The 24605-nt window shown below is 35.6% G+C and overlaps 1 protein-coding gene and 1 long non-coding RNA gene across 28 annotated transcripts in view; one reads left to right on the plus strand and one right to left on the minus strand.

Annotated features, from left to right (window-relative positions):
• arvcfb (ARVCF delta catenin family member b) overlaps positions 1-24605 on the minus strand; it is a 423234-nt gene that overhangs the window by 205897 nt on the left and 192732 nt on the right. The gene's annotated exons all lie outside the window — the stretch shown is intronic.
• Positions 10952-12941, plus strand: LOC137495593 (uncharacterized). Its single transcript, XR_011015503.2, has 3 exons — positions 10952-11049; positions 11648-11695; positions 12554-12941. It is a non-coding gene; the product is annotated as an uncharacterized lncRNA (long non-coding RNA).

The following is a 24605-nucleotide window of genomic DNA, read 5'->3' on the forward strand; positions in this document are numbered from 1 at the left end:
CCAGCATGTCAGTCAAACTTAATGTTATTAACTAAGTAGAACTCCAAACTCCAAATCTGAGAGCAAAGCTGGCCAAACCCTGAGAAAATGCAATAAAAAAACATGTCAAATCTAAAAAAATCTTCCATTTCTTAGACTGATACAACTCACACTCTTTTACTTCAAAACCAAATCCTTCTCAAACTTGGAACAACAGTCGGCACAAACAGAAGAGCATCATGTCTTATCTAGCAGTAACAGCCTGAATCTGTTTGCAGTCGGTCTGAATGAATTCTCTCCCTCTTCTACAACCGAGTCTGACACCAAACGGACTGCAGAATTCCCTGTGGTTGCTGGACCATGTAAACATGTCAACAGAAAAAGCGTTAAATAAATGAAATTAAAGTAATCAGAGCGTTTCAGTAGATCCAGGCCGAGAGACAGAACATACGCCAGGAAAGGTTGAAGTGGACTATTGTGGAGAGAAAGACAAAAGAGGAAACTGCATATAATGAAACAAACAAGAAGGGATAAGCAAGATGCGCTATGTACATGCGATTGTTCAAGTCTCATAAATATATTTATGAGCGCTGAATATTCGAAAATAGTCTTTTGCTCAAGAGGATGTTGATGTTTCCTCCACCCTTTTTGATTTGGAAAGTAATGAATTTCATCATTAGAAGTTTTTCAAAGGTGGCGACTCAGCAAAGATCACATTTTAAGTACATCACCTCTGTAAATGAGCAATGATTGTGCTTAATACAGACTGGGATATGAACATGCCGAAACAAAAATACCGTTTCCCTTGAAATGCATGATCAAATACAAAAATGTGGTGGGTTTCACCATCACAAAGATGCTGATCAACAACACGCATCTGGTAAATGAGATCCTGAGAGAGAATAAAAAATATGAACTAAAGAGGGAAAATATAGGGCATACGATGTTGGATTAAAGGAATAGTATGACCTAAAAAATAAAACATTTATTATTTACTCAAATCATATACTGTATCAATATTCAACATGATGAAAGTGCATGAAGGTGGTTAGGTTACAAAATGACTAGAAAAATATTTCTAAATATTCACTAACCACTGAAATACTCAGCATGTGAGGTCATTGCTGCATTCATATTATAGTAAAAACCTGATGTTACATCCAAGAAGGCAAAACAAGGCAAGGCACGTTTATTTATATAGCTCATACCATACAAAATGGTAATTCAAGTGCTTTACATAAACAAAAATAAAAGAAACTATAAAAATAAAATGATTAAAAGAGTTAAAATGATTAAAAACGGATAAAAACAAATTAAAATTGGTTAAAACTGGTTATAAAAGAATGACAAAGAAAAGAAAAAACATAATAGTGCGATCTGTTGGACGTAACACAGTGCTTATTTAGTAAAGGCACAGCTAAACAGATGTGTTTTCATGTTTGATTTGAATGTGCCTAGTGTTGGAACACATCTGATCATTTCTGGAAGCTGATTTCAGCAGGGGTGTAGTAGCTGAAGACGATTCACCCTGCTTTGACTGAACTCTTGGAATTTAGAACTGAATTGATCCTAATCTGTAATGTATTGATGTCCAAGGCCATTTAGTGATTTATAGACAAGTAGTAATACTTTCAATTCCTTTCTGAATGTAACTGGGAGCCAGTGTAAAGACCTGAGGACAGGTGTGATGTGCTCTGATTACTGGTTCTGGTCAGAATCCTGGCAGCAGCATTCTGGAAGAGCTGCAACTGTGTGACTGTCCATTACGAGGAGTCCATTACAGTAATCCACCCTGTTGCTGATAAGAGCATGAACACGTTTTTCTAAGTCCTCAATAGAAACAAAGCACCTAATTCTTGCTATGTTTTTGAGATGATATATGCTATAAACAAATCACAGTTTCCTAAACTGACACAATACCATACACATCCTGCAACAAGCATTTATCTGTCCACATTAGGCATGGCAGAGAGAGAGAAAAGTGTTTAAATATTTTGAAATGGTTTGACCTCTTAAGTTTGTACAGATCTCTCACTGTAATACTTATGAGTAAATGTAACTCCTCTGCAACAGTAATTCAACCAAGGAATTGCTGGTATCTAAAAAGAATGAAGTGACTCCTGTCAGTGTAGAGTTATGACTAATAATTTTTTTCAGTATATATACAGTAGAAGAGTGATGTAAAAGTCAGCTGAATTCCAAAATATGTTCATAAATACAGTAAGTGGCATTGCAAAAATGCACTACTGTATCAGAGGTTAAGTGATAAAACCAGATTTTTCCTCATACTGTATCTGATTTTATTTAGTTTGCATGGCTGTTCGCAAGTTTTTAAATGTGGCCAATATCAGATTTACAGTATGAACTGACCATGGTACTAAACTCACCTGCAAGCGCAAAACTACAATTACACACAGCAGAAACAATCTAATTATTTACAAAATGTTTACACTTTGGGTGCTTTCACAACTGTACATTGATTGTTTTGTTCTGAAACAGGGATTTAAATTGTTACAGTGTTGCTCTTTGTTCTTGGTGCGGTTCGCTTTCATGCGGCAAGGTTTCTAACAGGACCAAAACAGCTAAAACAAGTCAAGTGTGAGTAAACTCTCCTCACATTGGTCAGAGTTCTACTATATTTTTCATTTTTTTTTTTGTTATTTGTTCATTCATTCATTCATTTCCTTCGAATTGGTCCCTTTATTCATCAGGGGAATGAATCAACATCTTACAGTATCCAGCATATGTTTTACACAGCAGATGCCCTTCCAGCTGTAACCCAGCTGCAACCCAGTACTGGGAAACATTTTACATTATAGAGAGAAATAACAGATAAACCAAGACTGCAGTTCAGTCAATGTTCCTAACAGATAAACAGCTCTCGTTTATAGTTCAGCATGCTTTCACTTTCGTATTCGGCATAAAACATTCATTGATGAATGACATCCTGCCCAACACATCATCATTCTCTCTTCATATAGCCATATATGCCCGTTAATTAACCATACTACACTGTGATATAGCCTGGTTCGGTAGTTTGTATTGCTTTCACACTACAATTCTCACTACAATCAACCTGCTCCAGTTTTTTTTTGTCATTGAACCAAGACCATCTCGTTCAGGCAATCCCGGAACAATAGTTTTGGCGCAGATCAGAGAGTGATTGCTGGATTCACATACGCCAAATGAACCGCGCTAAGGAGGCAAACAAGCCAGGTTATGAAACAAACGTCTAGGTGTGAAAGCACCCTATGTGAATAAAGCATGTCATCAGATTATGTTTAATATGATTATTACTGCCATTTTCGCAGACAACCGCGGTGCAAATGTGTTTTTCAGTGCATGAAACCTAAAATAGGTGTTGAAATGTAATTAAAAACATTGAAAAGTGGGGCAGTGCAGTGGCACAGTAGGTAGTGCTGTCGCCACACAGCAAGAAGATCACTGTTTCAAGCCTCGGCTGGGTCAGTTGGCGTTTCTGTGTGGAGTTTGCATGTTCTCCCTGCATTTGCATGGGTTTCCTCCGGTTGCCTCGATTTCCCCAACAGTCCAAAGACATGTGGTATGGATGAATTGGGTAGGCAAAATTGTCCATAGTAAGAGTGTGAATGAGTGTGTATGGATGTTTTCAAGAGATGGGTTGGGCATCCGCTGCGTAAAACCATATGCTGGATAAGCTGGCGGTTCATTCCGCCATGGCGACCCCAGATTAATAAAGGGACTAAGCCAAAAAAAAATTAATAAATGAATGAACATTGAGAAGTTGTGATCTACGTATGAAATGTGCTAGACACATCTTTCTGTGGCTCAGTGACAGCCCTTGCGGGAAAGCAGATTTGAATATAGCAGCTTAACACAGGATGAACTTAACATCCTAATCACACCACAGTCTGATCACAAAGGTGTAGTCAACACATTAAGGGATGTTTATAGTACTGTATGTACCTGTGCAGAATGATAATGAATGTCAATTGCATGAATTCCAGCATAACCGTTTACACTGCGGTTGCATTGCAAATCATAAGTATCGTATCAGGTTTAATACCACATATGACAGTGGCAAAAATCGTAATTGAAAAGATCAGGTTTGTGCTGTTCACATTGTCATAACAAAAACAGATCTGAGTCATATATGTGCAAAACAAAATTATAATAAAATGAATCAAGTTTGGCAACGCAGTGGTGCAGTAGGTGGTGCTGTCGGATGGGTCAGTTGGCGTTTCTGTGTGGAGTTTGCATGTTCTCCCTGTGTTCACGTGAGTTTCCTCCGGGTGCTCCGGTTTCCCCCACAGTCCCAAGACATGTGGTACAGGTGAATTGGGTGGGCTAAATTGTCTGTAGTGTATGAGTGTGTATGGATGTGTTCCCAAAAATGGGTTGCAGCTGGAAGGGCATCCGCTGCGTAAAACATGGGCTGGATAAGTTGTCGGTTCATTCCGCTGTGCCAAACCCTGGATTAATAAAGGGACTAAGTCGAAAAGAAAATGATTGAATGAATTATAATCAAGTTTTGTGCCAGGGGTGGGACGATGGCTCAGTGGTTACCCCTGTCACCTCACAGCAAGAAGGTCGCTGGTTCAAGCTTGGCATTTCTGTGTGGAGTTTGCATATGAGTTCTTCGCATGTTGGTATGGGTCTCCTTTAAGTGGTCTGGTGTCGCCTACAGTTCAAAGACATACGCTACAGGTGAATTGAATATGCTAAATTGGCCATAGTGTATGTGTGTGAATGAGAGAGTGTATGGGTTTTTCCCAGTGCTAGGTTGAGGCTGGAAGGACATTAACTGTGTAAAACATATACTGGATAAATTCTGCTTTGGTGACCCCTGAAAAATAAAGGACTAAGCCGGAGGAAATTGAATGAATGAATGAATGAATGAATGAATGAATGAATGAAGTTTTGTGCCACTTTTGACTTCAGTATAAATGCAGATTTAGGGAAAAAAATATTGAAATGGACCAAATCATAATCAAACCCATCAGATTGTATGTGGTTTGTGGTGGTCACACTTAGTGAAAATAAATCAAAGTTACAGATTAAAAAACAAAACACAAAAAGAGATTTGGGCTGTTTTGTCCTACAGTGTGAACCCAGATTCAGATCCCATTGTGGTCAAATTGCAAAACATCTGTATCGGATTTAATAGCACAAATAAAAATTGCACAAATTAAAAAAATATCACATTCCATGCAGTTTGTACTGTTCACGCTGTCATATGTGGGCAAAAAAAAAATTTAATTTGGGATTAATTTTCCTGCCTAATTCCAAATTAACCATCAGATATAATGTGTTTTGTGGTGTTCACACTGTCACAATGAAAAAGTGTATATATATATATATATATATATATATATATATATATATATATATATATATATATATATATATATATATATATATATATATATATATATAATACATTGAATGATTTGTATAATTCTGAATTATTCTACAGTGTAAATGCAGATTAATTTCCAAATCTTATAAACAATTCATTCATGAATCTTACTGTATTATGATGAACTTCATCATAATGATTACACCCTAATCATTTTTACGACTTTAACAAAACATCTAGAATACCTTTCATCATACTGAACCTTACTGTGAACAAATGCCAGACAGGTCAGGATCAACATGAGGGCGAGCAAACAAAATACATTTCTATATTTAAATGTATGACTCCTTTACATCTCACAGTGTAGCGATTACCATATCCGTCATCTTTCACAAACAATCAAAACAACCATTAAATATCCTCTCCCCACTTGCTTTCAATCTGAGCTGTCCTGTGGCGTCTTGCTGACATTTTATACAGCTGCTGCTCTCAACACATTCACTTACTCAAAGCTCATTATCCAGTCCTCTGTTTGAATCAAGTCTTGTTATGAGGAAACATGTGTAAATAGACCACGGCCCATGTAATAAGGTAAGCAGCTGACAGTCTGGACACAGACACACACACACACCAATCTCTGGATAAATATAAAGAGCAGAAATGAGTCTATCCATGTACGCACAAAGTCAATAACACCGCAAGAGATCAGATAAATTACAATTATATAACATAGAGAAAACAACAGGAGAACAAACAATGTCGTTTAGATCTTATTATGTTACCTACCACACAGCAAGGATCATTTGAATCATTTAAGACTACGTCAAATGTAAATATCAATAGCTTAAATGTAATTTTAAACCACATTTATCTATGCATCAGTAAAAGATGCTAAATTAATCTGTATTTGAAGAAACATACATGTAATTATCGGATACACCGTCAATCCATATCCATCAACAAGTTTGTGGTACAAAGTTATTCAACTGCGGCTCTGAAATGCTTCAAGATGGCCACCATTAAAAGTAAGTGTCTAAACTATGCCTTAAAGAATTGATATCTGCTCTGCACTTTATTGGAACAAACCAGATAAAAATCGGACAATTTCACGAGAAAAAATTCGGACAGTTTCACAATACTGGGTTGTGGCTGGAAGGGCATCCGCTGCGTAAAAACATATGCCGTTTAATTGTTGACGGTTCATTCCACTGTGGCAATCTCTGAAATAGATACTAAAGGGGGTTGCACACCGAATGAGCCGCAACACGGTGAGCACATGACAATTGAAAATATCGTACACCAGACGTGCACATTGGCATGTTATTTAAAACGAAACTATTCAAATGGCGCTCTGTGGCACAGCAGAAATATGAACAGTGTCCTGAGTCATAGCTGGGCACCGCAGACAGCCGCTACTTGCAGCGTTGGTGTGCATACCCGGATAGAAATGTTTAGAATTCTAAAATGCATGGCGCTGCATGGTGCGTTGCCGAGCAACACATCCATTGTGCGACCCACTTGAGCTAAAGGAAAATGAATGAATGTACAGTATATTTACTTGCAGGCTGGGGTTGTTCCAATGCATATCAGTGATTCAGCATGTGCATTTAATAATATTAAAGAGTTTTAATATGTATTAATTATATCATAAACCTTACCATTTCGTCGGAGTGCAGTGAGTGCACTATTTTGTGCTTCTGAATGGATTTATTCATGGCTGTTTATATCCAAACAGCCAAATTGCTTATCACTGCAAATATCGACACATAGCGTGTTATTATACACAGGGTTATAATGTAACCTGCTCATCTAATGTTTACGTTCATAAAATGTATATTATTTGCTAATAAATATCCTGATGTGGAACTCTGAATCTGTTTCTCATTTCTCTTGTCCACCAGAGGTCACATTTCGGTCGCTGAAGCACAATATGAGGGCCTTCCTAAAGTTTTCCTGAAGTTGGAAATGTGTTGACTGATGAATAAGAAGAGAGGTAATAAATCTTGATGTAAAACACTGAGAAGTTTTGTTGTAGTTTTTACTTCTGTATTATCTGAGTGTAAAGTTTAAATGCAATAAAGAGGTTTTAAAAAGTAAAGGCAGTGACTTGAAGCCTCCGAACATCTTATTCAAGTATAAGAGTGCGTTTTACACTTTTCAAGTGGTTTCAATTTAGGCTCCCAATAAGAGGGTCAAGCGCACAGGCTTGTTTGGTTATATATGAACATGCAGAGTACAGGGGTCACATTCCTGGAGTGACTCAGGGGTCTCATAAAGCAAGAGATTCTTATTTTAAACACACAAGCTCAGGATCTACTGGGTGAGCAGCAGTTGGTCCTTTAAGTGACTCGAAAGGCACTCCTGCTGGTCCAGTAAAGAAAATGGTTTTAAACTCATTCAGTGGACATACTGAACATTTACAAAATATATAAGGATGTTGTAGGTGACTTAAAGGGATAGTAAATGAAAATTTTGTCATATAATAATTTGATCCGCCTTGATTTGATCCATTTAAGTTCCTTTGTTTTGCTAAACACAATAGAAGATATTTTGAAGAATGTTGGAAATTGGTAACCATTGGCTTCCATAGAATTCGTTTTTCCTACAACGGATGTCAATGGTTAAAGATTTCCACCATTCTTCAAAATATCTTCTTTTTTGTTCAACAGAAAAAAACTCACACTGGTTTTGAATAATTTGTGATTATGAGAAAGCGGGTTGTTCTATTAACATTGTAAACTACATTATAAAATGTTTCAAGCAGATTCCACTAATTATTAATTAGTGACTACAGTAGTTCCACATAGTGATGTATTTATTGTTTTTGATTTAAACTTCACTCCATCCTCAAATTATATCTGTGGTGTGTTTATAAGTCCATCGTTGACTGTATTTTAAAATAACCCTTCACTAAACAATTTTAACAGATATTTCTCAAGCCCATCAAGAATATTAATACAGTGGTGTGAAAAAATAGACACCTTAATGCATTTTTGTACAATTACATTTACAAAATATCTTGAGAATTTTTTGTCTTAATTGTTTAGTTATATTACCTTAATATTTCTGCACCGTTAAAATTGAGATTAAATAACCATATACTAAAAAAACTCACAAAATACCCAGGCTTTCATAAGGTATTCTAATTTTTCACATGACTGCATAAATTAGTACAACAAAATTGTTTTTTTTTTCTATTCCAACATTTTATCAATTGCAGTTTTAATAGATTACTATTCACATAATTGGTAAAAAGTATCTTATACTCACCAAGGTAAAACAGTAATTTACATTACTGATAAATATAACTACAATCATATACTTATAAATCACTGCTTTCTGTGGTAAAATATTTCAAAATCATTATTTTATGATGACAAAGCTAAATTGTTAACAGCCATTAAATGATTTGTGGTAAAATATTTTGTATTAGAATTATAAATATTGCTGTAAATTATTCTGCTGAATATATTGGTGGAAACAATTTTTTGAGTAATAGACAGACAGACAGACAGACAGACATAGATAGATAGATAGATAGATAGATAGATAGATAGATAGATAGATAGATAGATAGATAGATAGATAGATAGATAGATAGATAGATAGATAGATAGATAGACAGACAGACAGACAGACAGACAGATAGATATCCATCCATCCATCCATACAGTACATACATAGTACATCCATCCATCAATCCATCCATCTATCCATCCATCCATCCATCCATTTATCCATCCATCCATCCATCCATTTATCCATCTATTTATCCATCCATCCATCCATCCATCCATCTATCTATCTATCTATCTATCTATCTATCTATCTATCTATCTATCTATCTATCTATCTATCTATCTATCTATCTATCTATCTATCTATCTATCTATCTATCTATCTATCTATCTATCTATCTATCTATCTATCTATGGAAAAGTTTTTACTGCCAATATTGATGTTTTCAGAATAAATGCTTAATTTATATATTTTTTTAAACTCTTTAAATAACACATTGTATTGTACATACAAAATGCCAAAACTGTCAAATCATAATACATAATTAATATAATTATGCATCCCATCCTTTAAAGCCATTATATAAATGAAACTATTAAGAAAAACAATCAATACGTGGATTACAATAAAGAATATGCTGGACACAACCCTATTTATTATTACTTAGAGAGTGAGAAAGAAAAGATTAAGCAACACAGAGAAAAGAAGAAAAAAAACTGAGCTGTTCGTGTATTTTAAGGCTTTTAGAGGATTAATCATTTGATGGATTGTGGAATGAGGATGAGAGCGTCCGAACAGCCCTCTGCAGAATATGAATAGCTGTGGGCACCTGCAGCTGCTCTGAATACAAAGAATGCAGCGATTCCCACTCCTCGCAGAGAGCTCCTGTCCTTCAGCCTGCCAGCATTAGCAAACATGTGAGCACAGTCACCTTTCTAACACCTGCAGACATATCAAAAATGGGGATTACTCATGGGATTACCATTTTTTTTATATATTATGAAGGAAATATAGCCGTATCACTAGAAGTGGATCCTTACTCGACATATAGTGCAAACTGTCAACTTTACAGAAGACTATACCTAGAGATTCAGCCTCCACTTCTCATCACTCATTCACAGCAGTTTCTCCAGAACGCACTGTACGCTGCATTGGGTCCACAGAAAGTACATCATGACCTAACAACAAGACACAACTTCCATGCGGGGCACTTTTTAAGGTCATATTCCCAATGAGAGTGTTCCCAAAACTAGATTTAAGTTAACTCATTTATCAACCCTTTCAGGGGTGACACGTTGGCTAAGGGTTAGCATAGCACTGTCGCCTCAAAGCAAGAAGGTAGCTGGTTCAAGCCCCAGCTGGATCAGTCGGCGTTTCTGTGTGGAGCTGGAATGTTGGGTTTTCTCCCGGTGCTCTTGTTTCCCCCACAGTCCAAAGACATGCGTTATAGGTGTATTGAATAAACTAAATTGGCCATAGTGTATGTATGTGAATGAGTGTGTTTGGGTGTTTCCCAGTACTGGGTTGCAGCTGGAAGGGCATCCTCTGCTGGATAAGTTGGTGGTTCATTCCGCTGTGGCGACCCAAGCCGAAAGAAAATAAATGAATGAATGAATGTACCTATTCAGGTCTCAAATTCCCATGGCAAGCTAATTGTTGAAACCTTTATCATAGTACATGGTGTTATCAGTTTTTTCTGTTCATAAATGAAAAACAAGGGCTTGAAAACAGACAAAGTGATGTTATCCTAATAAGAAAGTTTAGTGATTTTTCAAAAAATACATATATATGGTTAGATAAAGGGTCAGACTGAATCTGTACACTGTAAAAAGTGCTACACTCACAAAGTTGGTTCTATCTACTTTAAATAATTGCAATCTAGTTAATTTTATTTGTTTTATACCAAAAAAATAAAATTTGCTTCCTCTTTACTTAAAATATATCAGTTTTTATATAACTGTATATTTTGAATAAAACTAATGCAATTTATTTGAGTAGATTTTTTTACGTGGTTATTGTGTAGAATAAATGTTATAAAAGTGAGTTGACACAGACAATTTATTAGAGCAGCTGTCGATGTGGGCAGGTGTTCATAAAACGTGATTTTAATAGTTTGGCGTGACTCCTTTTTCATTGCCCGGGATTTAGCAGGCAGACGCAGCTTCTGCAATGGTCGACATTAACTGCTCCCAGCAGCGGATCTGATTAACACGGTAAGTTGCAAATTTAGCCGAATGATAATTGTAAAGTCATGCAAAACTGCTGTCTTCGCTAGGCAGGTGAGGTTTTAGCTTTGTAAATTGTACTGTAGCCTCAGGTATGTTAACAGTTAGACTGCTCTCACATGGAAAGCTAAGTTGGCTAACGCTGACCAACGCTAGTTTATGCTAACGATTAAAAGTGATATTATTGAGAAAAAATAGTGAAAGTAGTTTTAAAACACTTAGTAGGTATAACTAACGTTGCAGAACCGATTAAGAAGGTCACTGGTGGGCGGTCGGGGTGTGGGGGTTCAGTTTGTTAGCGCTAACTTAGCTAAAGTTAGCTCACCGAAGTTATAGCAGCACATTAAGGATGGATATTAAATGCAGAAACGTATGCAACAGTTAAGTAGTTTGTGTTTAACGTAAGAGAAAGTATAACTTAAAGTTTGTGTTTTAGAGATTTAGTCCATAAGTTTTTTAATGCTGCATAGTGAATAAATTACAGATTTACAATTTATTTTAACTTAAATTTCATTTACTACTGATGTTTACAGAACCATTTAAATTGTATGCACCTCATTCTAAAATGCATGTTTTTGGTCTTTAGATACCAAAGTGATTTTGTTACCTGTGGATCTTCAAACTTCACATCCAGGTAAGAAAAACATTAGATACAATTTCAGCTATAATTATTTGCAGGTAAGTAAAACATTGGTAAAATTGCAAACAATAGTGGGCTCCATAGAATTAACTTACATTTGATATCTGAAGATTTTTTTATGTGTGCAACAGTAAAAACAGTATAAAAATATTCTAATGCAGTTTCTTATTATCTGTCAGTCTTTCAATAAAGCTAACTGATAACACTGAATCACTGAACTGTCATTTGCCAGTGACATTACATTTGAAGAAAAAGTCAATTAAATGTAGCTTTAGCAAAAATTTAATGTAAACCTTAATGTAATGTGTAAAATGGCAATGTATTTATTTATTTATTTATTTAATAAAATTTGTATTATGATGTGCAAAGTTTGGTGCAAAATGAAGATGACAATTAAATTATAGAATTTGTATTCTATAATTTTCATAAAGCCATTTTCAAACAGTTTTAATATCTAAATTACATACACATTCTTATGCTTTATAAGTTGTCAAAATAAACAAAAAATGTAATACCTAAATTTTAATAATTCTTTGATTGACAGGAAACCACAATGACATGCACTGTTACACTGAGTAAAATCACAGTTTTCTTTAAAATTTGATAACTAAAAACACCTGGAATAATGTAATTACACAACCTCTATAACCTTTTTTTATTTTTTAAATAGAAGTTAGGTAATTTTAACTAAGGTAATTTTTTAACTGATAAACTAAGGTGTTTCATCCATGCATCATTCTCACTGGACTTTTGTAACTTCACTTGTAGTTATTTTCTATTTAGTATTTAGCTATTTAATGTTGTTTGGTAGCAACCACCTGAACTCCTGTTTCTTTTTGTCTCTACCAATAGAGTTGTGAGGAATCAGAGGTGCATGCGGCTGCCCACGGGAAAAATTTGCCATCAGCCCAACACAGTTTGGATTATCATAGGACTGTCAGAGGTTTGCCAAACCTGTCATATGCATGATGGCTCCTGTTTGGACTTACCGATGTCCTCGACTTCAAGTATCCATCAAAACTGTATACATTTGAGATATATTAGAGACTCTTTGTGGGACTGGACATTATGCATCCTAAATCTTCATCAAAATATGCAAATCTCCTCACTGAGTTGCCTTGGATGATTTCTCAATAGGATCTGGTATTATTAATGTTTTTATTTATGTATTGTGTACGTGTAGCAACATTAATGGCCTATTTTGTAGTCACTATTAAAAGGAACATCGATTGATATTGAATACATGTTATGGTCTTTAATCCATCTTCCCATTCTTATTTAATTGTTATTGACAGGAAAGTCTGTTTATCTGTTTTTACTAGTGTATATTGTGCTTACAATATAGAAACGAAGATTTATTTTCTGAGGTTACAGCCAGAAGTCAATTAAATTTGTTTTAAATGACATATGCATGGTTAATTTTATTTAGATCATTAAGTTCATAATACTTAATTAAAATAAGTACAGTCAACATATAGCAATGTATAAGTAAGTTAAGTTTAACAAAAAAAGTAAGTTTATCTGATTTGAGTAATTTTAGAAATATTAGTTGGCTCAACTTAATTTTATTGCATTTGTTTTAAGCAATTTTTTAGTGTTTAAAATACTTAAAAAAGGCTGGAAGTTGAATCAACCTAAAACGTCTGATGCAACCACTTGCCTCACTTTTTATAAGTTAGATCTAAGTAACATTTTTTACAGTGTAGACATTTTTTGCTATTTCTGTGGAAAATGTTGTACAAAATCTGCAGATTTATGCTGAATTCTTATGGTGGTATATTAACTAAAAACCTAAAACATGAAATAAAAAAAATAAACTTTTATTTAAGGTTTACAATGAAAATCCAATTAGATCCACTGGTTTTGAAAACAAAGCAAGTCTCACATATTTCTACTAAAATACTTGAAATATTACTTTTCAAGTTGTATTGTATATAAATTATATAAACATTTGCATGTTAGCTAATAACTTTACTGACATTAATATACAGCTGTATCAATATATATTTACACACATTTACATAAGTAAACAAACACATTAGATTGGCTAATAAAAAAAATCTAAAGATTTCTGTTCCATGTGGGCCTAATTACATGTAAATAAATCAGAGACAGAAATTTATTGTATTTTGAAGAGCCCACGATAAGAATATTGTGCATATACACCACAACATAATATAAACTCACCGGCTACTTTATTAGGTACTAGTACTAGGTTGTACACTCTTTTGCCTTCAAAACTGCCTGAATCCTTCATGGCATAGATTCAATAAACTACAGGAAATATTCCTCAGATATTTTGGTCCATATTGACATGATAGCTTAACGCAGTTGCAGCAGATTTGTCAGCTGCACATCCATGATGCAAATCTCGTTCCACCACATGCCAAGGTGCTCTATTGGATTGAGTTCTGGAGACTGTGGAGGCCATTTGAGTACAGTGAACTCATTGCCATGTTCAAAAAAGCAGATTTGCACTTTATCACATGGCACATTATCCTGCTGGAAGTAGCCATCAGAAGATGGGTACACTGTGGTCATAAAGGGATTGACATGGTCAGCAACAATACTCAGGCATACCTCAGTTGTAACTATAGTGGATATTTGAGTTATTGTTGCCTTTCTAAACCAGTCTGGTCATTCTCCTCTGACCTCTGACATCAACAAAACATTTGCACTCACAGAACTGCCGTTAACTGGATAGTTTTCTGGCACCAACAACCATGCCACGTTCAAAGTCACTTAAATCCCCTTTCCTTCAAAACATATTTGAATGAATGTTATTTAAACATTATCTACATATTCTTCATTCAAGTAGAATAGACTTAGAGCAAAAAAACGAAAAAATTTTAAAACTGCAGAAATTTTTTTATTAGTTTTTCAGTCTGCATAATAAGTCTCTTCTGTAAGTTTCTCACACAAACTTCTTTTTTTTGACATTTTTTATTCAGTGACTAATATTTTTAGCCATATTTAAAACTTTAAAAGAAAAAATAACTTCTGAAATCTTAAAGGCATAAAAAGTAGAAAAAAAAAGCGTAGAGTATGTATGTGTGAGAGCATAAAAAAGAGCAATAAAAGGTGTGAGGGAGAAAATAAGCAACACGGGCAGTTTCACTGCTGCTTTAATTATAGTTTTACAAGAGGTTAGAGTTTTCCTAATGGCACTGGAAGTGTGTATGTGTGTGGGAGGAGGGTGAGAAAGTCATTGTTAAGCAGGTGATTTACAAGACTGTGGGCCTCCCAGGCTTTTTTCTTCTGCAAGCGCGCTTGTGTTTTGTGGCGAACCCTATAGTATGTGTCTAAGGGCATGCAGGAAATCTACCCAAAAATCCTAAACAAAGTTTCTCTGAAGGGTGTACCTGACGAACATACAGCCAGGATGCACTGTACAGTCTAAAACGGCTTTCTGTACATGATTAATAAAGTCAAAACATAAACTAATGTTTACGAGTTTGTTGCTCTCTCTTACACTCACCAAGGTTGCCTTTTATTTGCTCAAAAATAAAGCAAAAGAACATTTTTTTGGAACAACATATGTTTTTGGTACTTTTTTTTACTACTAATGATTGTAATGGTACTGTCAATAAAATTACATTTGCTGTTTGTTTAAACTACTTATCTAAATTGAGCTGAAACATCACAATTCTTGAGTTTTTTAGGGGGAACTTATTTTTTATGTTCAATCCACTTAAATGTGAAAAACTAATAAGTGAACTTAATTACTTCATGTTGTTCCAACCCAAATCAATTGTGTGGAATCTAGCATTTTTTAACAGTGTAAAGCTGCATTTTTAGCTTTATTACGGAGTCACATGATGCATAAGAAATCAGTCTAGTTTTCTGATTTGGTGCATCTTAATGAATAATTAACACATTCTTTAATGTAAACATTAATGCTGTCAACAAAAAAATAACAAATAAAAAATATTATTGAGCTCAAATTGAAGTACACTATAAAGTTATAAGATAAGTAAAATAAAAACATAAATGTAATAATCATACAAATGCACTTAGATCTATTATTATTGTAAAAAGTTAAGGATCCAAATGGAGTTTATTAAGATAATCGTCAGGAAGGCTAAAGGTCAGAATACAGATAGACAGAAGCATACAGATTATGCATAAGCTTAGAGTGCAGACGAATGGTCGGGACAGGTGGCAAAACAACATAAACAATAAACAAAGCACAAGTCAAAAACATGGCTAGACAAGACAAGGAAATATTTGTAGTGCTCACTTACAGTTCAACAAGACTCAGCAATGGGAGTGTGAAACTGGGGTGTATAAATAGTGATGATGGCTGACGTGAAACTGACGTTTCGTCACAGCTGTCCCTGAAGCACAAGTGTTTCGAAACACTGCACTGAAGCATGATCTGAACCACCCAGGTGATGTGATTAAGGTGATTCGAAACACCCAGGTCACATGACAAAGTGTTTCATAACCCCAGGTCATGTGACTAAAGCAATTCACAGCATTGGCCATTTCAGATGCGTTTCGAGAATTGGCAAATCTGCGTTTCTCATGTAGCCTAGTGGATAATGTTACTTTTTTATGACCTAAACAAGACATATTTATTCACAAAGTGTTCTTTCGGATGTCAGACCAATGTTAAAACAAAACATGTTACACAAACAGAAGATTTTAAAAATAACATGTATAGCTGCATCACCCTGGATTTGAACCCATTACTGTATCTCGGCATGCTAGTGTGAAACTCTCACCACTCCACTAAATCACTTTAAACCTCAACTCTTGTACAATGTGGGGTTTGATACCTCAATTTGCTTAACTGCTTCTTTGCTGAAGCTCTTCCAGTGCAGTACATAAAAATTACCACTAGGTGTCACTGTAAAGACGTTTCGAAGATTCGACACATTTGCCTTGACTGTTTCAGTGTTTCATGAAGTCTTAATTTGCTTACCACTAATATATAGTTCAAGTAATCATTTAATGATGAACTTCAGATGTGTGTGTGTCAGTGTCCAGATGACTATCAGCTGTGGCAGGAGTTATTTGAGCCATGACTTCTGGGAGTTGTAGTTTGATTCAGTAACATAAATGCAGTTCTCCAGCAACCTGCAACTGCTAGATCGCTGGTGATCATAACAATTACATATTTTTTGGGACAGAGGTAAGTTTGGATTAAAGAAAAATATGAGTAATTACAAGTAAATAAGTATTACAACAAGTATTACAAAACAAATCATATTCTAAAGAAAGAAATTGAGTAAAAAAAATCTGTGGAACAAGTTAATATAAATAACAATTTTTTTTTTTTTTTTAGTGTAGTTTATAGATTTTTTAAATGTTAAATTGGACAATCTAACATAACATTGTTTTACAGTGTAGTTCATTGGTTTTTTAATGTTAGGCCAATCTAACATAACGTTGAAACACATAATATAAAATATAAATATGAAGTGTGCAAATTTTCACTTCTGTATTCTTAACTTTTACAGAACAAACTGAAATCATTTTTTGAGTTCCTCTCACTCCACACCAAAGCACAAGTACAGTAAGGCCGAGAAAACTTGAACAGTGGTGTATATCAAACCATCTATGTGTGTCTTCTCACAGAGAGCACTGATCAAAGCTGCATCTCTTCTCCAAAGCTCTCCACAGGCCTTCCAGACTCAACAACATTTAGACAGAGCCGGTAAAGTTCAGTCACAGGAACCAAAAGCTTCAATCCTCCAGGTACGATTCCTGAATGTTAAATGAAGCTCCAGATTCTAGGAAGAAGAAGCAGCGATGCCTCAGGTCACGACCCCCGAGCGTTAGTTACATGTGGGACAGTTGAGGTTACTTTAAAGAAAAAGCTGTCTATGGTGTCAGAGCTGCGGTGAAAGAGACGGGGTCTGCCATTGACGCAGCTCTATTGTGTCTCTCTGTCACTCTGTGACCTCTGAGGCCTCGAGGAGAATAATAAAGGCTCAAAACCTAAATAAATCAATGTCGCCCCTTAAAAAAAACAGACAAGATGAAGCAGTGAATGAGGGGAGTCCTTTGGTTCCTTGGGAATCAAATCTATCGACACTTGATGCACCTTCCAATACAACATTAAAGGGATAGCTCACCCAAAAAATACACTCAACATTAACTCCCCCTGAAGTGGTTATATGTTTCCTTATTCTGTTGAACACAAGAGAAGATATTTTGAAGAACAATGAAAACCTTTAACCACTAACTTTCAAAACAAACAACGCTGAAGTCAATGGTTACAGGTTTCCAGAAAGAAAATCATAAAGGTTTAAATCAAATGAAGGGTGAGTAAATGATGGCAGAATCTAAATTTGGGAGTCATCTTTCCCTTTAATGTGGACAAGATACAAGATTGTTACAATGACAATTATTGTTCATTTTAACACTGCAAACGCTTGATTAAAAAATATAAAAAAAGTTGAGATTTCCCAGTTAAACCAACTAAAGTAACCAAGTAAATTAAATCCAGATTAGACACCTATATTCACAAAAGCTATTATCCTGCCATTAATGCTGGTTGTAATAATTAACACCAAGTGCAAATTTAAAGGTGCCCTAGAATAAAAATCTGGGTATACCAGAACATAATAGAATAATAAAAGATCAGTATATGGAAAGGGGCACACTGCGAGCCTCAGATTCCACTGTTTCCTTGTTTGCATGTAAATTCCACAAGTGTAAAACCACAGTGGAGAAAATCAAACCAATCGGAGGCAATCGAGGAATAATCAGGGGACAAAAAAAATTGTGACGAGACTGCAATTTGCACGCATTTGCCAAATTATTAAATGTTGGACTTTAACTGCAGTTTGGCTCTTTCATTCAGGGAATTCATTCATGCCCCTCGCGACAAACGAGATATTTGATTCGAGGAACTGCTCTAAGCGTGTATTTTTCATGCAATGTTTGATACCGCACGGCGAATGAGAGAAAAAAAACCTCCGCATTTCCCGGAAACTTAGATGCACACGGCAGGTAGCGTCAGAAATCCGCGTGTGTTATTCCGGTCACTAAATGCGGTAAAAACCCTACACGAGGTTAAAGTTTGGTTGTGATGCTAACGTGTTTACACTCGGTGACTCAGTGCAATAGTTAACTTAGTTCGATACGAGCAAACTGAATAAACAAAGAGTACTGGTCGCTCACTAACCAAATCTGTAGAGACAGGACAATCACCAGCAACTAGAGCCGCGTCTTTATTAAGAGAATACTACAAGCGAATCCGGATCTCAGCGTTTGCAGATGAGAACAGCTCTCAGGTAAACAATAATCCTCCTTAGACACGTAAGTTATTGTTGTCGAGCGTCGCGTACACTGTTAATCCACACGTGACGCCACAGAGAGAAAATGAAAACAAAACTTAACGGCAGCAAACTTTAAAAGCAACACTTCACGCTTGTTTTGCCAACACAACGTGGCGTCTCTGTCGTGAAAACACTGTGACACTAATGAATATTAATGAAGTTGCACAATAGAGCGCGCTGATTGGTTTGAACCAAGCCTTACTCATGCATTAATGCATCACACTGTAAGACGTAATAAGACTCACTCTGGCACAGACGCCCAGTCTGCACGCTGGAATACAACGCTATTATGTCATGACCGTGACGCAGCTTCAAAAATTCGTTTCAAACCGAAAGTACGAATTTGCTTGAAATAACGCAAAAACAACCAATTTACACTTTTTAGTGAAATATAGGTGTCCTAATAGTGTTTATAGCAGTGTGGGACACATATACGACTTGCAACGCACAAATGAGCGCTAATGCATTTGCTATTTAAACAGCGTAGCGCAACACCTCAAAACGACTCTTGCGCCAAGCTGAAACTACAAAAGACTATTGCGCCATGTCTTACGCCACACTGCGCCGGGTGGATGATAGGGCCCATAGTTTCATCATCAATATCGCAATGTGATCATTCGCAATACTCACATCGCTGGATATTGCAATGTTGAGTTTGTGTTATAATTTATCATTTGCATGTTTTTTAAGGCCCGTGATTGTATAATGATTTTAAAAGCATTCAGGTATAAGAAATTGTAGCATTTGTGGCCTTTACTATAAATAATCTTATTGAATTATTTAGAATTTTATCATTTAGTTCAATACGGTAAGACTCAGGAAATGATAAAACGCTTTATTTCAATTGTACTTTTTTCTTGGTTGTATTTATAGATTGTTCCGCATGAAAATACTCACAACACGTGCAAACGCACTACAAATAGCACAAACAACATTAAAAATGTGTTGGCGGACCACAAAAAAAATCATCCCAACTGATCTAACCTTTAAAATTCCTTTCAAATAGAGATATAAAGTCATATGGTTAAATTGTATTCATATCACAATATATATAGCAAAATAGAAAAAATATTGCAATGTTAGAATTTTCCAATATCGTGAAGCTCTAGCACTATTAATAACTGATCCAAATAGAGAGGCAAATCAACATTGTAGAATGATTTCTGAATGTGACATCTACAGTAACACCAGGAATTTGTGATAAAGATTTACCTTCAAATCAAAGTAATGGATTATCTTTTAAAATGTATTTGCATAGAGAACTACCTTAAAAGCGATTTTCTTTTTTCAAATAAAGCCACTGATTAAAAAAAGACATTGAGTATGCACCTACATTTTTGTAACACTTTTAACTATAATATTTCTGTGCTATACAGCTTAAGATAATAACATATCCATGTTTTAGCATTATTTTTGCAACTATTTTAGTGCTATATAATATTTAGCTGTCCCTAAAATCACTGGTCCCACACAAACACATACACAAAAATCATGAATTATTCAGCAGTCTCATCAAAACACAGTCATGACACTGCCACAAGGTCTGCAAACATGTCAACCCAAGACACGCTGGCCCACAGTAGCTAAAACCACTCCAGTACATCAACATATCACTGCCATGGCATTGGCTACTGTACCTAAACCAGCAGCTTTTAATCATGTGATATTTGTTATAATTCTCCTTAATAAATAAAGCCACAGTTTACAGTACTGTATAAAGACAGACATCTAGACAGAAGATACCGGTCAGTTGCTGCAAACTGATCCTGTGACATGCAACCCCTCATGACAGTAACCGACACATAAAAGGGCAAGCTAATTTTCAAGCTGTCAGGTTAGGCAGAGGGGTGTAAAACACACAGGCTTTATGGGCAGGTGAGGCCACAGAACACAGCCTAAACACACAGAGGACAAGACAGATCTGAAGCAGTGACAAGGTGCCTGGCATTTACTGTTAACTTTGCTTTTGTTTACAGGCAAATGTATAAAGGTAATTTACAGTAAAAGAGCTAGTTGTAAACCAAACATATCACCAATGAAGGATTATGAATAATCACTGCTTTGGATGAATGTGTCTGCTAAATAACTAAATGTAAATGTAATGTTAGTGTTGACACAATACTGGAATTCGATACCAATCAGTACTGATTTTTTTAAAACGTCCACTGGAGCATTTTAAAGCCGTGAAGATCAGTCGATTCATCAGTGTATCGCTCATTTGTCAGCTTATAAACAGATCAGCTGATCTTCGTGACTTTTAAACTCTCCAGTGTTCCTGTTTCTGTTGTTACACTTAGTAAATAGCGGTGAGTTTGGTGAACTGATGACCTTCACGATCAGTCACATTCATTTCTGTTGAGCATGCGAACACAAAGGCAAAACGTGCTCAACAGAGCTCAAATGTTAGCAGGAAATGGATATTTAAAAAATTTCAGTACAGATTGATATCGAATTACAGTATGGTGAAAACACTAAAATTCATATGAACCTTTAGAGTCCATTAGAAATAAATGATGTGATGCTTTTAGTATACAGATATATCTACTACCAACAAATTAAAATGATTTTTTACCACCAACGCACATATGTAGACCTAGCTAAATTGTTTGATCAGTCTAAATGTGCATCAATAAAATAATATATAATATAATAATATGTACTGTATATACACGTGTGGAACACTATGTTCATATCTCCAAAGATACATCGATACAAAGATACGTTTAATTGAATTATTTATACAACGAAGACTACAGTGTTATTTTACATTTAATTATTCAATTTCTGCAAATGAATACCAAGAAAACCTGATTTTATTTAACTTTTATGTTTGCTCTATGCCAGTGTTTCTCAACTAGTGGGGAACATTTTCAGTGAGTCGCGGAGTGTGTGGTCAAAAAAACAACATCTGTTAAATTTTTTACTTATTTTGCTTGTACCAGACTTTTATTTTGAAATGCGTGCGCGGCAACCGTATCGTTTGACATGTAAAATTTCATTTAATTATTGCAACAAATATGTCGAAGTGCAAGTATGTTCCCGAATATGTAAAGTATGGATATATATATATTGATGACAAAAAAAGACTTAAAGCCTCAGTGTCATTTCGTATGATGTATCTGTCACTACTTGTTTATGTTAACAAATGAACACAAATTAATTATAATTCCTAAAATTGTATTATAGTTCCTAAAAAGTTTGGGTCTTGGCTTGATGACCATGTAAAAATTTGGGTCTCATGGCCAAACCAGTTGAGAACCCCTGCTCTATGCTACTTTTCTGCGCTTGTAATTGTTTCTTATAATGTATGCGTGATTCAGTTCAATTCAATTCATCTTTATTTTTATGGCGCTTTTACAATGTAGATTGTGTCATAACATAGAAGTTCTAGTAAATTGAAACTGTTTCAGTCTAGTTTTTTAGAGTTGAAGTTCAGTTTAGTTTACTGTAAATTTTACTTCTGAAAATCCAAACACTAAAGAGCAAATCCTTTGATGCGCAGCTCCAAACCAAAACCAAGTCCCAAAGCAAGCAAGCCAGTGGCAACATTGGAATAAACTTCACCAATTGACGAAAGTGAAGGAAAAAAACATGAGAGAAACAAAGCTCAGTTAGGCACAATTTCTCCTCTGGCCTCTGATTCACTCCTCTACAACATCATCCCATTCAATTTAAATGACTGAATTCTTTCCAAGTAAAACTATTCAAGTCATCTGGTGAAATTGAATTCAAATTGTATTCAAATCACATAATTTTTTTCTAATATCGTACTGTACAGCCCAAATAAGAATTCACTATTACAATATTTCACTACTGCTCAAGTGCCAATGATAATCAATATATTCCATGAGTTGGCAAACCCCATCAAAGACATACAAGTTGTTACTTTATATCTACCCACAACTCAGTGTTTAGTTTTCCTCATTAAAGGGCCATGAAACCCCCCTGTCTCAGCAGGGTGTTTTCAAACCTCTAGTTTAAAAAAAGTCAGGAAAGTGGTTGAGTCCAAAAAGAGAGAAGGGTTTGCATGAAAAGAGTAGCTTCATTATGTGAACTACAGTGTCAACACAAACACAGATGTTGGGGAGATAGACACTAATTCAGAGAGCAGCATTTACAGCGGATCTGAGAGCTTTGTGGAAGTGGAAGATTTTTAGTCCATAATATTGTAGTGATATTACCGTAAACGTAGTAACTAAATAATTTTGACTAAGGTACAGTATGTCTTAAATAACTTAAAGAGTACTGCTGACGATACTAAATAACTGAATAAACAAAAACAAAGATTGCACACTTACCAAATCTGTAGAGACAGGACAATCAACACGAACTGAACAACGTCTTTTTTTTTTTAAGTAGATGAGTGACAAATCCAAATTTCACCATTTTCAGGTTGAAAAGCTCTAGGATAAAATAGTTCCTTATTAACATATTTTTGTCGCATGTTAGCAGACCACTGTAATCCAACTGCTTGGGTCCTCAAGTTGTGCTTTCATTGCAGAGAAATGGAAACAAAACCTTTGTTGCGGCACATTAATAAACTTAACATTGACGACCCATGTCTCCGAACAGTTCTTCTTCTTCTTCTTCTTCTTGTTTTATTATAGTTGGCAACAAAATGTGGCATCTCTTTGAACACTGTAACAGGTAAAAAGTTTCTTCAAGTGATGTTTGTAAACAAATTTCGGGAGGAGCATGCGCAGAAGTTTCAGTATCGAATACGTCATTGACAATTATCCCATCATCAAATCAGTTTCTGAGCAACGCCTATATATACCAAAGCTGTCTTACCTGCAGCATCTCACGACTTCAGCATCCCTCCACCACCCCGTCACCTCACCTCTTGCATTTCATTCCCGGGGGGAGCGCTCTGGGGCCGGGCTAGATACTTCGCTCGAATCCCAACTCCTCTTTGTTTCCTTATAAGGGGAATAACTCGAGTTGGGGTGTCTCCTCGAGCTCAGAGCCCTCCCCCCGGACAGCACGCCAAATACGCTTTATACCTAAACGAATGCAAGTGCGAACTCGTGAAAGCTATATCATGCATATAAATAAAGTTGCATCTCACTCACAACAGAGTGTGCTGATTGGTTCAAACCAAGTCTTTCTCATGAACTAATGAACAGATATGCTGAAAACTCAATGACGGGACTTTGTACCGGCTAGTACAGACAGCCAATCTCCATGCTAGAATTTACACAATGATTTCATTGCCATGATGTTGCTTCAAAATATCTTCATAAACTGCAAGATTGGATTCGTTCTAAACAATGCAAAAACAACCAATTTTACTTGTTAGTGAAATGTATGTGTCCCAATAGTGTTTTTAGCAATTTGGAACATATGACTGTCATCAAAGTTTCATTTGAATTTTATATCCTCTCCTGTTGACTCTAGCTGTCCACCCTGGGATGGCATCACATAAACTCATTTGCCTCAGCATAACAAAAGACCCAAAGCAAACCAAAAAGGTTTATGAGATACCATGAAAATGGAGAGAGATGAGGAGTGAAACAAGACGACTCATCCTGGGAATAGATGAAGAGTCACTGTAGGACCACATCCAGAGCAATAACTCAGCACAGCCAAAAACAGCTCGCACCAAGTGAGAC

The sequence above is a fragment of the Danio rerio genome, chromosome 5 (assembly GCF_049306965.1).
Source record: "Danio rerio strain Tuebingen ecotype United States chromosome 5, GRCz12tu, whole genome shotgun sequence".
NCBI classification, from domain to species: domain Eukaryota; kingdom Metazoa; phylum Chordata; class Actinopteri; order Cypriniformes; family Danionidae; genus Danio; species Danio rerio.